Source organism: Carassius carassius, chromosome 29, assembly GCF_963082965.1.
Source record: "Carassius carassius chromosome 29, fCarCar2.1, whole genome shotgun sequence".
Classification (NCBI taxonomy): Eukaryota; Metazoa; Chordata; class Actinopteri; order Cypriniformes; family Cyprinidae; genus Carassius; species Carassius carassius.
The window spans coordinates 25,143,650-25,159,237 of NC_081783.1; the positions used below are offsets into that span (position 1 = coordinate 25,143,650).

Consider the following 15,588-nt stretch of genomic DNA (forward strand, 5'->3'; position numbering starts at 1 on the left):
GAATGTAATTAGGACAAACTGATAAGGAATGTGCATATCTGTCTTATCTGTTACACAATCTCTGAATTAAATATTAACATAAAAAATGTTTTCACACTGGTGGACAATATTTGGGACTACCACACAAAAAAGTTAATAAAATGCTAAATAAATAAGGAATTAGAAAGGGACACATTCAGTTTTGAGTTATTCACATATTAAGCAATATAATTATAAGACATTTGACACATTTTTTAATTTTTTTTTTTTTTTTCACATTGGATTTGAGTTCACATCAACCACCCGTATGCATGAGGAAGGATGTGATGCTGCATATGTCAGTCAATGGTCATGTGGCAACGCCGCCATGCTGCTGTACCAGAAGTTAAGTTTGACAGCCCTAGTTTAAATTGAATACTGAGTGTCTGTGCAGCACAACATGGTTATCATCTAACAAGTTAACTTCTCGGCTTCAACAGGCTCAGTCAGCTTTCAGTGTGCACATTTCAGAATTTGCATATTTCATTAGCCCGTGTTTGATGTTAAACAATGTGCATCATGCAATAGCAAAGCTCAGTACACAGCTGTTGCAGCGTCTATGTGTTTGTATGAATGTCTGTTTATTTATTTATTTTACATAATAGATTTTTTTTTGTGACTTGCTATTTCTCAAAAACCTTTTTGCGAGATTTGCCTTGACGAAGTACGAATTACAATTATTTTCACAGAGCCATTATGTCCACAAGGAGGAGGAGGAAAAAGCCTATAGACGATGCAAAGACATACATTCTGTCTTGCACTGACAAGGATGGGTTTATGCCGAGATTCATTGACCGTTACAAAGGTAAGTTGCAGAAGATTCCTTGACACAACTTGTGCATTTCAAAAGCAAAAAAGTATTATTGTTGATGTAATGGCAGGGTACAGTTTTTGTGTGTTTTCAGGTTTTATATTCCTATTTTATTTTTTATTTTTTTGCCTTTGTCAAAGACAGACAGTGATCGAAGTGAGTGTGATACTTTACAGCCCAGGCAAGATTGTCAGAGTGCTTTTGTCAGAATATTCTAATGAGGTGTCCAGAGAAGTAGAGCCTATTGTTGTGGTAGACTAGCTGCAGTTTAGAGTTTAAGGCAAATTTTCATCTTGATTGATCCCAAATAAGTGACATGGAAAGGAAGGGGTGAAGTTAAAAGGGGTAAAACATCTGCATTATAAAACATTAAAAGTAGATGTGATCATTCATCATTCAAGTTCTTTTCTTGTTGTTTCCCTTGGGCTCTTGGGTCTTATCTTTCATTTTACTGAGCTCCTATGGTTTTTAAAAAGCATTTTTAAAATGATGCAGGAACCATGAAGTAACACTTTCTTCTTCTCTGTTTCTGCCTCAGCATACAGTTTTTCCCCTCAAAGTCTCTGGGTGTCAAACCCCAATTATTATAGCTTTGTAATTAATAAAGTTATTGCACTTGAGAATCCAAATTTCAATGCACCTATCATTCACTGCAACTTAAAATCCCACTCCGATCATCTTTTGAGCTATTTTAAAGTGTTCTCAGTGGTCTTTAAATTATGATTATGCAGTTTTTAGCCCAAATAAAAAAACATGTGCTCTTTTCCAGGACTTTGCTTCTGCAGAGCGGCAGTAGCTCATTAGCAATTCACCTCTGCGTTGTGGGCGGAGCCAGCGTTGCGGTAAATTATGAAAGCTAATAACAATATCTCTCTTCTTAGCACTGCAACCCACTACAGCACACAGGTGTTGATCCGCCATCGTCTTCTCTACTCCTCAGAACCCGAGGGGAGTGGGGCAGGAGCTTGTACCCCCCCCCCCCCCCCAGAGTTATTACATCACAACTCCAGTCTGTTTTAGGCTGCCTTTTAGTGACTGCCATTGGTTCACAGCCATTTGAATAAAGAAATACTCAAAAATGCAATTTTGAGCTTAATTTTCTAGAGATATGTCCTCTAGCTTTAGAAAAATGCCACAAGAACATGTTAACAACACGAAAAACATGATTTTCATCGGAGTGGGTCTTTAAAGCTCATTTGCACAATACATTATTTAACTAGTCTCTCTATTTGTTGTATATACGTTTGTTACATTGCTTTTCTGTGTCCTATATTTATTTAGTAAATCAGGAATACTTTCTGTTTTTTATATTGCTATTAAATATTTAGTTTCATGCCTTGCTGCGGCTACAATGTAATTTTCCAGTTTTGGATCAATATAGTACATCTGTCTGTCTATTTATGTCAAAAGTCTGAGTTGCATGATGTTCTTACGCTTCACTGGTGTTACCTGCACTAAATGGTACACGGCACTCTCAGTTTAAAGGAGTCATAACCTAGTATTACCTTGGATTCCCACGCTCTATTATAGTCTTTCAGGCCCTTCTAAAAAAAAAAGAGGAAAAAAATAAACACAGAGCTCCTCTGACCCTTATTTCTGACCCTACATTCGAATTTGTGAACGATTCAGGCATAAAATGATTAGCACAGACACCTAACGTTAAGCCAGTGGGAAGGGTTGTAGGAACCGCGTCATTAAAAAAGAATCCATTTAATCCATTGGTCCCTGACAGCTTGGTCCGTTCTTGGGAGAGAAAACACATTTAAGTTACATGTTGATTCTGGCAGTCAACAACAGAGCAACTCACGTGTGCACTACGTTTCCGCATCTTTCGCGACTGAATATGAGGGGGAGAGGGGCAGGGTGGGCTTCCTGCAGCATAGGTCTGCGGTGTCCATATATCGTATATCCTGCCCCGTCTTGACGTCAAGTCGGGGCAGAAATTAAAATCTCGTATTTGAGTGCGCGTGCATGTGGGCTGTTTTACGAACACGGGTAAACAAACGCTTCACTTTTAAATATCGGCTTCCCGGCCAGTGTATATTGATTCTCATGGAAAAGTGAAAATTACAGGTCAAGACTCCTTTAAAGGAACCGAACAGAGCATAGACAGGACCTCAGTAATGCACTGATGTGGATGGGTCTGCATCAAAAACATTTTTTGGCCACATAAAGTCTGATCAAAAAAGCACTTTACCTGTAGAGTGTGTATCATAACTGGGAGAGTGCTGAGAATTGTCTGCAGGTAATACACTGATTAGACGCAAGAACCTCAACCTCACTTTGAAAATACTGTAGTATCTCTTTTTGAGTCCCAGAATGAAATGTTTAATTATTATACATTATTGTAGGAAGAGGAGTGTTTGCAACACACCCCATTAAACCCGGGGACTTCGTGTTGGAGTACAGGGGTAAACTCCTCACACAGGAGGAATGCAAGTCAAGAAAATACTCAGAGATTGAAAGCACATTTCTCTTTGACTTTCAGTGGCAGAATCATCACTTATGGTAAACATTGAAAGATGGATGTTTTGTATTGATTTAGAGAAATTACGAGTTAACCCTGAAACAAGGGTTTAGTACTTGATGAATGAATTAAGCACAAATACTATTAAATTCTTTTGAAAATAACTCTTTCAATAAAACTTTTAAAAAGATGTAAAACTATTACCATTTTTCTGATACTTTTCAGCCTGGATGCATCTGAAGAAGATGGATCTCTCGGAAGATTGTTCAATGACAACCACAAAAATCCAAATTGCATTATGAAAAAAAAATCATAGTTGACAACAAACCACATTTGTGCCTTTTTTCTCTGAAGAAAATAGAAATAGGAGATTAAATTGATTACAACTATGGTGATTCAAAATGGCCTTGGCGCAGTAAGGTGAGTTGGTTAGATTAAGTACAGTATAGTGATTTCTTTTTTTTTATTTTTTGTTGCAAAAGCAAATTTTGTATTTCTCCAATATTAACCATGTTTCCAATATTACTCTTGACTGTCTATGGAAATGCATTTAATCTTTGATCTGTGATGTGTGTTAAAATTAGTTCTTCTTTATCTGCAATCCAGTTGAAAAAAACCCAAGCTCCAGCCGCAGCAGAAGAGAATGAGACCAGCCCTGTTCCTCAGACGCTTAATGATGGACCAAACCCAGATCAGACCTGCACACAGGTAAAAGTACATTCAAACATTCATCTATGCTGACATGTATGTGGTGGTGTTCTATTACTGAAGTGGACCAATGCTTATGTGGCTTTATATTGGATGAGGTCTTAAGATTTTTTTTTGTATTCGCATAATGGTTTTCATAACAGTGCCAAATACTTAAATAGTTAGACTTGATGGGTTAATTGCTAAAGAAAATGTATTTATTACATTATTTTTGACAGCAACATCAATTTAAAGCATTTTTCAAGCTTAGATTTTTTGTCTCGTTTCCAGCCAAAATGTCTAAAAATTATTACATTCTTATTTCAAACAGAAAACAAGTTTATTTTGCTTACGCCATTGGCAGATTATTTTGCTTGTTTCAAGAAAAAACTCACTTCATTTTGACTTTAAAAAAAAAATGAACTTGTCTAGAAAATGCTTCTTGATTTAAAGGGATTGTTCACCCAACAAGGGAAATTCTGTCATCACTTTTCACCCTCATGTCATTCCAAACCTGTATGAGTTGCTTTCTTATGTTGAACATAGAAGATATTTTGAAGAGAAGATTGCTGGTAATCAAACACTTGGTGGTTGCCATTGACTTCCATAGTAGAAAAATAAAAGTAAACATCTTGTGATGTTTAACTGCAATGATGTACATGTCACCTTTATTTATATAGCGCTTTAAACAAAATACATTGCGTCAAAGCAACTGAACAACATTCATTAGGAAAACAGTGTCAATAATGCAAAAATGATAGTTAAAGGCAGTTCATCATTGGATTCAGTTATGTCATCTCTGTTCAGTTAAATAGTGTCTGTGCATTTATTTGCAATCAAGTCAACGATATCGCTGTAGATGAAGTGTCCCCAACTAAGCAAGCCAGAGGCGACAGCGGCAAGGAACCGAAACTCCATCGGTGACAGAATGGAGAAAAAAACCTTGGGAGAAACCAGGCTCAGTTGGGGGGCCAGTTCTCCTCTGACCAGACGAAACCAGTATTTCAATTCCAGGCTGCAGCAAAGTCAGATTGTGCAGAAGAATCATCTGTTTCCTGTGGTCTTGTCCTGGTGCTCCTCTGAGACAAGGTCTTTACAGGGGATCTGTATCTGGGGCTCTAGTTGTCCTGGTCTCCGCTGTCTTTCAGGGATGTAGAGGTCCTTTCTAGGTGCTGATCCACCATCTGGTCTGGATACGTACTGGATCCGGGTGACTGCAGTGACCCTCTGATCTGGACACAGACTGGATCTGGTGGCCACGGTGACCTCGGAACAAGAGAGAAACAGACAAATATTAGCGTAGATGCCATTCTTCTAATGAGGTAGCAAGTACATAGGTTGTTATGGGAAGTGTTTCCGGTTCCGGTTTACCTAATTAATGCAGCCTAAAAATCCTTTAACGGATTTGGATAATAAAAGCATATTAGTATGTTATGTGTATGCCAGGTTAAAGAGATGGGTCTTTAATCTAGATTTAAACTGCAAGAGTGTGTCTGCCTCCCGAACAATGTTAGGTAGGTTATTCCAGAGTTTGGGCGCCAAATAGGAAAAGGATCTGCCGCCTGCAGTTGATTTTGATATTCTAGGTATTATCAAATTTCAAATCAAAGTTTTGAGAACGTAGCGGACGTAGAGGATTATAATGTAAAAGGAGCTCATTCAAATACTGAGGTGCTAAACCGTTCAGGGCTTTATAAGTAATAAGCAATATTTTAAAATCTATGCGATGCTTGATAGGGAGCCAGTGCAGTGTTGACAGGACCGGGCTAATATGGTCATACTTCCTGGTTCTAGTAAGAACTCTTGCTGCTGCATTTTGGACTAGCTGTAGTTTGTTTACTAAGCGTGCAGAACAACCACCCAATAAAGCATTACAATAATCTAACCTTGAGGTCATAAATGCATGGATTAACATTTCTGCATTTGACATTGAGAGCATAGGCCGTAATTTAGATATATTTTTGAGATGGAAAAATGCAGTTTTACAAATGCTAGAAACGTGGCTTTCTAAGGAAAGATTGCGATCAAATAGCACACCTAGGTTCCTAACTGATGATGAAGAATTGACAGAGCAACCATCAAGTCTTAGACAGTGTTCTAGGTTATTACAAGCAGAGTTTTTAGGTCCTATAATTAACACCTCTGTTTTTTCAGAATTTAGCAGTAAGAAATTACTCGTCATCCAGTTTTTTATATCGACTATGCAATCCATTAGTTTTTCAAATTGGTGTGTTTCACCGGGCTGCGAAGAAATATAGAGCTGAGTATCATCAGCATAACAGTGAAAGCTAACACCATGTTTCCTGATGATATCTCCCAAGGGTAACATATAAAGCGTGAAGAGTAGCGGCCCTAGTACTGAGCCTTGAGGTACTCCATACTGCACTTGTGATCGATAGGATACATCTTCATTCACTGCTACGAACTGATGGCGGTCATATAAGTATGATTTAAACCATGCTAATGCACTTCCACTGATGCCAACAAAGTATTCATGTCTATGCAAAAGAATGTTGTGGTCAATTGTGTCAAACGCAGCACTAAGATCCAATAAAACTAATAGAGAGATACACCCACGATCAGATGATAAGAGCAGATCATTTGTAACTCTAAGAAGAGCAGTCTCAGTACTATGATACGGTCTAAATCCTGACTGGAAATCCTCACATATACCATTTTTCTCTAAGAAGGAATATAATTGTGTGGATACCAACTTTTCTAGTATCTTGGACAGAAAAGGGAGATTCGAGATTGGTCTATAATTAACTAGTTCTTTGGGGTCAAGTTGTGGTTTTTTGATGAGAGGCTTAATAACAGCCAGTTTGAAGGTTTTGGGGACATGTCCTAATGACAATGAGGAATTAATAATAGTCAGAAGAGGATCTATGACTTCTGGAAGCACCTCTTTCAGGAGCTTAGATGGTATAGGGTCTAACATACATGTTGTTGGTTTAGATGATTTAACAAGTTTATACAATTCTTCCTCTCCTATGGTAGAGAATGAGTGGAACTGTTCCTCAGGGGGTCTATAGTGCACTGTCTGATGTGATACTGTAGCTGACGGCTGAATGGTTGCAATTTTATCTCTAATAGTATCGATTTTAGAAGTAAAGTAGTTCATAAAGTCATTACTGCTGTGGTGTTGGGAAATGTCAACACTTGTTGAGGCTTTATTTTTCGTTAATTTAGCCACTGTATTGAATAAATACCTGGGGTTATGTTTGTTTTCTTCTAAAAGAGAAGAAAAGTAATCGGATCTAGCAGTTTTTAATGCTTTTCTGTAGGATATGTTACTTTCCCGCCAAGCAATACGAAATACCTCTAGTTTTGTTTTCCTCCAGCTGCGCTCCATTTTTCGGGCTGCTCTCTTTAGGGTGCGAGTATGCTCATTATACCATGGTGTCAAACTGTTTTCCTTAACCTTCCTTAAGCGTAAAGGAGCAACTTTATTTAAAGTGCTAGAAAAGAGAGAGTCCATAGTTTCTGTTACATCATCAAGTTGTTCTGAGGTTTTGGATATGCTAAGGAATTTGGATACATCAGGAAGATAACTTAAAAAGCAGTCTTTTGTGTTAGAAGTGATGGTTCTTCCATACTTGTAACAAGAAGTAGAATTTACAATTTTGGCTATATGAATTTTGCAAAGAACTAAATAATGATCTGAGATATCATCACTTGGCTGAATAATTTCAACACCATCAACATCAATTCCATGTGACAGTATTAAATCTAGAGTATGATTTCGACAATGAGTAGGTCCTGAAACGTGTTGTCTAACACCAATAGAGTTCAGAATGTCTATAAATGCTGATCCCAATGCATCGTTTTCATTATCAACATGGATATTAAAATCACCAACTATTAAAACTTTATCTGCAGCCAGAACTAACTCGGATGTAAAATCACCAAACTCTTTAATAAAGTCTGTATGGTGCCCTGGTGGCCTGTATACAGTAGCCAGTACAAACATAACAGGGGATTTATCATTAACATTTGTTTCTTTGGATAATGTTATATGAAGTACCATTACTTCAAAACGAGTTATACTTGTAGCATGCCCTCTGAGAAATCCTGAAAACGTTGTTATAAATTGAAGCAACACCTCCACCTTTGCCTTTTAGACGTGGCTCATGTTTATAACAGTAATCTTGGGGGGTGGACTCATTTAAAATAATGTAATCATCAGGTTTTAGCCAGGTTTCTGTCAAACAAAGTACATCTATATTATGATCAGTGATCATATTATTTACAAAAAGTGTTTTCGTAGAAAGGGATCTGATATTCAATAAGCCAAGCTTTATCATTTGTTTATCCATATTGCTTCTGTTTTTTATTTGTTGAACCTCAATTAAATTGTTAATCTTAACTTGGTTTGGACGTTTTTTGTATTTTCTAGTTCGGGGAACAGACACAGTCTCTATAGTGTGATATCTAGGTGAAAGAGTCTCTATGTGCTGAGAATTAACTGACCTCTGTGACGGGAGGCAGCTAGCAGACGGTCGGTTTAGCCAGTCTGTCTGCTTCCTGACCTGGGCCCCAGTTAGTCAAGTATAAACACTAAGACTATTTGCCATATTTTTAGAGAGAAGAGTGGCGCCACCCCAGGAGGGATGAAGACCATCTCTTTTAAACAGGTCAGGTCTGCCCCAAAAGCTCGTCCAATTGTCTATGAAACCTATGTTATTCTGTGGGCACCACTTAGACATCCAGCCATTGAGTGATGACAATCTGCTATGCATCTCATCACCACGGTAAGCAGGGAGGGGACCAGAGCATATTACAGTGTCTGACATCGTGCTTGCAAGTTCACACACCTCTTTAATGTTATTTTTAGTGATCTCCGACTGGCGAAGTCGAACATCATTAGCGCCGGCATGAATAACAATCTTACTGTATTTAGGTTTAGCATTAGCCAGCACTTTTAAATTTGCCAAGATGTCAGGCGCTCTGGCTCCTAGTAAACATTTGACTATGGTGGCTGGTGTCTCTATATTCACGTTCCGTACAATAGAATCAACAATAACTAGAGCACTTTCATCAGGTTTCTCAGTGGGTGCATCACTGAGTGGGGAGAACCTGTTTAATGTTTTGATCGGAACAGAAGAGCGGTGTTTTGACCCACGACTACGCTGCCTCACCGTCACCCAGTTGCCCTGCTGCTGGGGCTCTGTTTCCGGAACCGAACAATGTACAGGAATCCCTGAGCTAGACGCATCTTAAGCCGTATCTAGAGCCCTAACATTTTTACTGTCCTCAATTAAAGTTTGGATGCGTGTCTCTAATTCTGAAATCTTCTCTGTCAGCCTAACTATTTCCCTACATTTATCACATGTGAATCCCTCATCAGCGACAGAGATAGATAAACTGTACATGTGGCAAGAGGTGCAAGAAACAATGATAGGAGAAGCCATTACTCACAGTGCTTGATGAAAATTCTTACTGCGGTTGTTTGATGAACTTGTGAAAAACTGGAGCGAGGGAGAGGAGAAAAGAAAACAGCGATAGGTTTGAATGAAAACGCTAATGACAAGCTAACGAGTGCTAACGCTTTGCAGGTGTACTGCACTCACGGAAATAAAATAAAAGTGAACGATCAAAGTTAATCTGATAAGATTGATCGATAATATCAGAAATATGGTGTGAATTAAGTTATATTTTACCACTTTAAAAAACAGAGAGTGATAGTAAGATAAAGATTCTAGAGAAAAAAATAAAATAAAAACAGCTACACGGAGCTACAATTTGCTACAGAAGGCCAACAGGAAGTAGAGAAAACACTGTCCAACAGCGACACTTGCAGGCAGACACCATCTGAATATCAATACATCTGAATATCAATTGCTGATGAAGCATTACTGACACTACTATAATATGTAACTTACTGATAACTCTCATAAATGGATATTATGTGTGCAGATGTAGAAATGGAAGTCAGACAGCAGCTATAAATGTGCCTGCAGTTCCTAATGTCACAAAATGCCACTGCACACACAGATGGAGGAATTCTGGGCTGTTCTCTCATGGGTGTTCTCAACACCAGCACACATTAACCACAAGCACACAGATGGACCAACAACATGACCTGGCCAGGTGCTGCTCTAACACAGGGTTTCAAAAATGACACAGGGATGACCGACAAGATTCTAGTTTAAGATAACCATGCTTAGAGGTGTGAGGTGAAGCTCAGGCTACAATTACCATGCTTTGGAAAGGATCAAGGAAGCCAAAGCTAATTACTCTAAATTATACTAGACCTGTGTTTCTCTCATCTCTCTCTCTCTCATTATCTTCGAAGCAGTCAAGCAGCAGAAGAGGACAACAGTCTGTAAGTGTTTAGTGTCTTTTCTTCTTAGATTTTAGTGCAGTTGTCGTTGCTTGGACAAAATGTTAAACGTGGTAAACGTGTGCTTAAGTCGTATTTGTTCTCGTGCGTATCGCGTGGCTTTGCAGTTTCAGTTAATTAGTAGTAAGGCATGGACAGCTGAATTCAACTACGAGGCATCGGGGAGTACATTTTTGCTCAGTACACCATGGCAGCCCTCCTGTATGTGAAGGCCGACGAGTCTAAAGACCATAGTCATCGTCTCTACCTGCGCGATTCTACCGAGCAAGGTCAACTAGGTAACTTCTTAGATGAGCTGAATGTGTTACTCCCAAACTGTCCTGGGGATATTTCCCTCTGGTACTACCTCATTTGACATAATATCCCTTGTCTCAGAGGAGCACCAGGACAAGACCACAGGAAACAGATGATTCTTCTGCACAATCTGACTTTGCTGCAGCCTGGAATTGAACTACTGGTTTCGTCTGGTCAGAGGAGAACTGGCCCCCCAACTGAGCCTGGTTTCTCCCAAGGTTTTTTTCTCCATTCTGTCACCGATGGAGTTTCGGTTCCTTGCCGCTGTCGCCTCTGGCTTGCTTAGTTGGGGACACTTCATCTACAGCGATATCGTTGACTTGATTGCAAATAAATGCACAGACACTATTTAACTGAACAGAGATGACATAACTGAATCCAATGATGAACTGCCTTTAACTCTCATTTTTGCATTATTGACACTGTTTTCCTAATGAATGTTGTTCAGTTGCTTTGACGCAATGTATTTTGTTTAAAGCGCTATATAAATAAAGGTGACATTGACATTGACATTTGACCTCAAGTGCGTGTTTATTACAGCTACTCACAAATCAGGTAACCGATTGGACATTATCTACACACGCTACTGCTCAATGGATGACATTTTAGTTACACCGCTGCACACCCCAGACCACTTCTTATATCTTCTAACCTTGCACTGACTCCGGACACAACACACACTCCTCCACAGATCATCTTTCAGCATAACCTACACTCAGTTTCTCCCACTCGCCTATCCTCTATGGTTTCATCCTCGTCTCATCCTCGTCCCAGGCCTCATTGTCCCCGGTCTGTGTAATGTTTTCCAGGAACATTGCTCTAGACTCAGGGCTGTAGAGAAGATGTGTCACGAATCAAAAAGCTCTACTGACCTCTCCTCTGTCTCTGCTAGTGTATCCAATACTAAAACACACTACCACAACAAAATTAACAAAACTATTTGTTTTGATTATCGCACACTTTTCAAAACCCCTTTCTCCTCTTCTTTGTCCTCATCCAACCCCTCCTTCATCAACTCATACTGCTGATGACTTTTCAATACTCTTCATAAATGAAACAAGAATCATCAGTGACCAGTTCTCCACACGACAAACTGACAACTTTATAGCCACGGATACTCATTGTCTCCCCTCCTTCATTCCACTCTCAGAGTCAGACATTTCTAAACTTATCATTTTCAATCACCTACTACCTGTCTGCTTGATCCTATCCTAACTCACCTCCTTCAGGCCATTTCTTCTTTTTTTTCTTCGTTTTATGTGTGGTCACTCACATTATCAACACCTCTCTTCACTTTGGTACAGTGTAAACCCCACTGCTTTAAAGGATACTCCACCCCAAAATGAAAACGTTATCATTAATCCCTTGCAAATACACTTTGAGTGAGTTCAACCAACTCTCTAAGTTTCTTACACAGAAAAACTTCATGGACAGCAACCAATTTGGCTTCAAAAGTGGCCACTAAACTGAAACTGAACTGCTCTCGGTTACTGAAGCCCTTCGACTGGCAAGAGCAGCTTCCAAATTCTAAGTACTCATCTTGCTGGATCTGTCTGCAGCTTTTGACACAGTTAACCACTAGATCCTCCTGTCCACCCTCATGAAAATGGGCATTTCAGGAACTGCACTCCAGTGGTTCAAGTCTTACCTCTCTGGTAGGTCCTTCAGGGTGTCTTGGTGGGGTGAGGTTTCTAAGTCACAACTTCTTGTTATTGGGGTTCCTCAAGGCTCGGTGCTTGGACCACTTTTCTTTTCCATCATCAAGTCGTCTTTAGGATCTGTCATTCAGAATCATGTCTTTTCTTATCATTGCTATGCTGACGACACAACTCCACTTCTCATTCTAATCAGATGATACAACAGTAGATGTTTGCATTGCAGCCTGTCTGACAGACATTTCTTACTGGATAAAGGATCATCACTTTTAACTCAACCTTGATAAGACAGAACTGTTCATAATCTAAGCCAACCCAACACTTCATCTCAACTTCTCTATACAGCTAGGTTCTTCAACAATAACTCCTTCCAGGACAGCTAGGAACCTTGGAGTTGTGATGAATGATCATTTAAGCTTCACAGACTATATGGCAACAATGGCCCGGTTTTGCAGGTTTGCCTTATACAACATTAGGGAGATTAGACCCTTCCTGACAGAGCAGACTGCACAACTCCTTGTCCAAGCTCTTGTTCTCTTCAGACTGGACTATTGCACTCCTCTTTTGGCGTACCTTCCTGCATGTACTATCAAGCCTCTGCAACTGATCCGGAATGCAGCAGCCAGAGTGGTCTTCAATGACCCGAAGAAAGCTCACGTCACACCTCCCGTCATCAGCTTGCACTGGCAGCCAATATCCGCTCACATCAAATTAAAGTACCGATGCTTGCCTGAAGACCACCACTGGCAATGCACCTATATACCTAAACTCACTAGTTCAGACTTATGTGCTGAGGCTTGGTTCTGCAAGTGAATGACAAAAAAAAAAAAAAAATACTGTATATCTCAATATTTTGGGGGATTTGTGTTGATAACAATAACAAAACAATAGTTTGCTGAATACTTCAGTGCTGGTACCTTGACTGCTTTAGGCCTGTATTGGATAAAATAATCATAAAACTAAAACCAGCAGTAGGTGGCAACAAGTAACTTCGTTAATCAGTGATTCACTGAATCATTCTTTCAAACGATTTGTTCAAAATGGCGTTTAGAAATGAAGTGATTCTCATTTCTACTTGTGCATCTGCATTTCCTTTGATCACATCTTAGCTTCAATCATTGGCTTTTTCATAGCTTGCATTAGGGGCATTCTAACAGCAGTCTAACAGGCTTCATAATGCAGCAAATGCTTTTCAACTCTCAAGATATGTTTTGTTTGTTTTTGTTTTGTTTTTTGTAAGTGACATACTGCAATTTTAGCTTGCATATTGTTAAACAACATTTAAATTTTACAACAGAAGAACCACCCTAGATCATGTTAACAGCAATAAAGCAACCACTTGGAATACATTAGCAACAACACAACAGTGCCCTGGCAACACCTGACTTTCAAATCTCCTGTGAGTTTTATATTGGTAAACCTCTCTCACATTTTCTTCAGAAATTTAATTTTTACTGTTTTTTCCAAAAGCAGTCAAGTGATTTTGGTGCAAAAAGCTGTAAAGCACTCAGTGTCACCAACATGAAAAAATATCACTCTGAACTTGTCTAACCTCAGAATTTTGGCATTATCTCTGCATTCATACTAGTTCACAAGACAACAAAGATCTCTTTAAGGACCCTGGAAAATGCATCAAACATCCTCAGAGTGTTGGACGGCAGCTGGATTGGAGCTGTTGTGCAGTGTAAGTAATGAAGGCTCTAAACACAACATTCATCATATATTTATTGGTGGCTACTGAATCTCTCTGCCACCATCATGCATTTATATTTCATATGCTCTTGCACATTATTTCAGAACATGGTTGCAACACTCTAACTGTGAGTGTGTATTGGGGTGGGGGGGTGGGGGGGTGGGGGGGGGGGGGGTTGCTCTGCCACCTAATTAGATATATCACTTATATCAGCAATCAGGTCTTAAAATAGATTTCAGCATCATTCACATGCACTTTTTTCATCCATTGATCCGATTGGCTTATCATCAGGTGCACAGATAAAGGCCAGCAGCTGTGTATCTGGTGAAGATAGACCTTTAACAGCAACACTGACAAATGAGCAATAAGACGACTGGTAAGAAAGCTGCCACAAAAATACAAAAAACAGAAAAAAAATGCATACATTTTATGAGTTTAATGCTAAAAACAATTGGGGAAGAATACTGTTGTACTTAAATATTATGACTAATTACAAGGATATATTAATTAATTAGAATAGATTATTTCATTAATTACTCGCCCTCATGTTGTTCCAAACCATAACCAAGACCTTTATTTATCTTTGGAACAGAAATTAAGATATTTTTATATTGTCTGACCCTCCCATAGACAGCAAGTATCTTAACATGATCAAGGCTCAGAAACGTAGCAAGGACATTGTTAAAATAATCCACGTGACATCAGTGGTTCAACCAAAATTTTATGAAGCTACAAGATTTTTTTTTTGTGCGCAAAGGAAACAAAAATAAGTACTTTAACAACAATTTGTCTCAGCTGCATCCTCCTATATTGCTATTTTGGAGAGTATCACATACGTAATATACAGTACGTTGTTATACTGTATGTTGATACATTGTTTATAATTTTATCTGAACATAAACAATGTAACTGTGTACATAAACTGCATACGTTGTTTATGTATGTGATACTATCCAAAATGGTGCTACAGGGATGACAATTTTTTTTCTTTTTTAATAAAGTGTTGTTTGTTGCCTGTAGTGCAGGACAAAAGCAGACAAGATGGAGAGCTCTTTATCATATTGGTCTATATGAGCCTCATCCCTGAGCTAGCGCCAACTCCGAAAGAAACAAGAAAGTGAATGGCTTTGTCTGAGAAATTGTCTCTAATACTAATCCCATTTAATACTAGCTTGTTCCCACTCCCTAGAAAATCGGAGTGTTGCACAAAAAAAATACCTCTGAGGAAATTACACAATTGAAATGCTTCCACTACAAAATCTATCAAAGCTGCAATTAGACATGGAAGACAATGCAGGACCCCTTTGCCGTGAAGACCTAGAGCTGCTACAGTCGGCTTCCATAACTTTTAAGCAAGGTATCAGCCTAAGGACTCTTTTACAACAGCACACATTTGAACTCCCATATTAACAGGATACAGCATTTATACTGTCCTCTGCAGCATAATCATTGTTGCAAGTTGTTTCAGTATTTACTTTTTTTTTCAGCATATAAAATGACGAACATAGCAGAAAATAAAAACAAATAAAATAAAAAAATAAAATAAAAAAAATACTCTGGGCATATATGCAATATAAAATTTTATGAAGCAATGACACATATAACTGTTTGTATTAAGTA

At 38.8% G+C, this 15,588-nt stretch overlaps 1 long non-coding RNA gene across 1 annotated transcript; it reads left to right on the forward strand.

The window, feature by feature from the left end:
* Positions 1–291: 291 nt before the first annotated feature.
* On the forward strand, positions 292–4,014 carry LOC132109971 (uncharacterized). The gene is made up of 4 exons (XR_009424572.1): positions 292–823; positions 3,181–3,337; positions 3,522–3,716; positions 3,903–4,014. It is a non-coding gene; the product is annotated as an uncharacterized LOC132109971 (long non-coding RNA).
* The last annotated feature ends 11,574 nt before the right edge of the window (positions 4,015–15,588 follow it).